This window comes from Limulus polyphemus, unplaced genomic scaffold (genome assembly GCF_000517525.1).
Source record: "Limulus polyphemus unplaced genomic scaffold, Limulus_polyphemus-2.1.2 Scaffold1063, whole genome shotgun sequence".
Lineage (NCBI taxonomy): Eukaryota > Metazoa > Arthropoda > Merostomata > Xiphosura > Limulidae > Limulus > Limulus polyphemus.
This window is the reverse complement of record NW_013666673.1, coordinates 180,269-182,714: the sequence shown is the minus strand read 5'-3', so window position 1 is coordinate 182,714 and position 2,446 is coordinate 180,269. Positions and strand designations below refer to the sequence as shown.

General features: G+C 35.2%; 1 protein-coding gene across 5 annotated transcripts in view; it reads left to right on the top strand.

Annotated features, from left to right (window-relative positions):
• The window catches only part of LOC106461945, a 101,144-nt gene that overhangs the window by 72,435 nt on the left and 26,263 nt on the right, over nucleotides 1-2,446 (top strand). The window lies entirely within an intron of this gene.

Genomic DNA, 2,446 nt, shown 5'->3' with positions numbered 1-2,446 from the left:
CCAGTATGGAAGAAGATACGTCCCGTGAAATTAAGAGACTTTGTTGAATTGTAATTTTGTGATTGTAATTCTGTTCATTTAATTACGTTATTGTTAATTGTTATTGGTTTATTGTATGTGGCTATTGTTCGGGATGAACAATACTAAGGAGGGGCAGTGTTGCGTCAGCGAGGTCACGCGACTAGTGTCACGCCACGTTTTCTAGAAGTATCCTGTTCCTTCAAGAATGTGTTAGTCTTGTATATAAGATGGTCACAACGTGACGGGACAACAGTGTAGTCATTGAACTGCAGTCAGAGATTATTGTTGAAGTTGTGCACGTTCGTTGTTATAGCGCGACTGTTGAAAATAAGTGTATCGGTAAAGTTATATTCAGAAAGAATAAACCAGTTTTATTAAGAAAAGAACTTATGTCGCTAAAGTTTCGTGGGAACGAAGTTACGGAAAATCAACTAACGACTGGAGGCATAACACTGTGTTAGTGAGTGATAGTCAGTTTGTCTAATCAGTTAAACCAGGTTTGTAAATTCTGAGTTTGTGTTTCAACAGAGTACTAGAGATACGGGAAATTAACTAGAAAGAGATTAGCGTTATTTGCGAAATTTACTTGTGGTAGGAGAAATAAAACGTTTTCCTTTTCATTAAATTGGCTTTACGTTGCTATTTACTGAATAATCCAAAATAATCAACCCAACTACGAAAACAGTTACAACATTGGTGTCAGAAATGGGGTTATTTCAGGGGTAGATTGGGGATTAAAAATAGCCTGGAATTTATACATCGGTCCTCCATTGAGATCGACGGAGAGGGTTTCTTGAAAAACCGAGTGTGGTACTGTGGATAATGCACTTCATGCTTTATAGCTTAATATACTAAGAATAAGAATTTGTGAACTTATTGGAAGCCTGAATTGTAAAGGTTGAAAGGAAAATACGAGGGGGGGGAGTATTTCCTGATTAGTTTTGTATGGATAAATATATAAAAGATTGTGAATTTCTTTCGTATTTTAGGGATATTGATACATATATAAAGACCAGGAGATGTGAGAGAGAATGAATAAACCGAGAGAGGCGAAGGAAAAAAGTAATATGCTGCCAATAAGAAACAAAACCTAGTTTTAAATCTGTGCTATTGATTTTAGTTAAAATAGCAGTTTGTTATGCTTGAATTAGCATGAGTCAGTTTCTGATAGGAATAAGTTCAACCTAAATAAAGTGGGTGGATATAAGAATGGAAAGTACAGCAAGATCGTAACAAAGTGGTTAATGGTGGCCCACGTCTCTTTATGCTATGTAATTTATTATTTTTTTACCCATCACCCCTCTCAATTTCCCCCAAACCTTTTCATTGGCCTCATCCCTTATAGAGTTAATGAGGTCCTACTCCACATTTCACAGTTAATGGTGTTTGTGGTTGGAATTCTTTGGCAGATGCAAATAGGTGTATGGATGGTTTGATTCTTGCATTTGCCAATTCAGTTTCTGAATGTTTTCTCCTGGCATTGATGTCCTTCTGTACATTTCCTTTGGTTCCTGCGATATTGTTATGATTATCTTTTTGTACTTCCCTTTTTATTTCAACCGTATACTTTTTTGCTTTTGTTATTATCCCTCTGTATATTCTTTACGGCTTCCTCGACCTTTTGTTTTTTCGCAAATCTCGTCTTGTTCTCTTAAATTCATACCTCTTTATTATGATATTCTATCTTTCTTGTTCTGTAACATTCTTTCAATCTTCCTTTAATTTCCCATTTCTTTCTTCTTGATCTTGTTTCCACTATTCTCCTTATCTCCGTTAAATTTTTAATCTTGCTTCCAGCATATATAGTCATCTTGAAGTTCAGTTTGAATTCTGTTTGATTTTTACCAAATAATCCAGGGACGGATTGGGCCGACTGGACAATGGAAAAATTCCTGATGGCCCAGCTGCTAATAGAAAATTGTGATTTTGTTTTAAACACAATTTATATTGGACTTAATCAGTTGCCCAATGTCCCATTAATAGCGGCTTATAACACAGATGAGCGATAAACGGGTAATTACATTACTTTTTCTAAATTCGTTTTGCCCTCCCCCCCCCCAGTGGCACAGTGATATGTCTGCGGACTTACAACGCTATAAATCGGGTTTCGATACCCGTGGTGGGCAGAGCACAGATAGCCCTTTGTGTAGCTTTGTGCTTAACTTCAAAAAAATAATAATAACAAACATGTAATAAATTCGTTTTTTTTGTGGTCATATAAGCCAATATTTTATTAAGACAGGTAATAAAGTTAGTGTAAAAGATTGTGAACTTTTTATATGTATATATATATATATATCTACAACACTAAAAAAAGATCACAATCTTTTACATATTTACCCATACAAAACTAATCAGGAAATATCCCCAGAAACTTTAACGAAACTAAACGAAGTAGAAATCAAACTTCAGAACTGTAAACGTT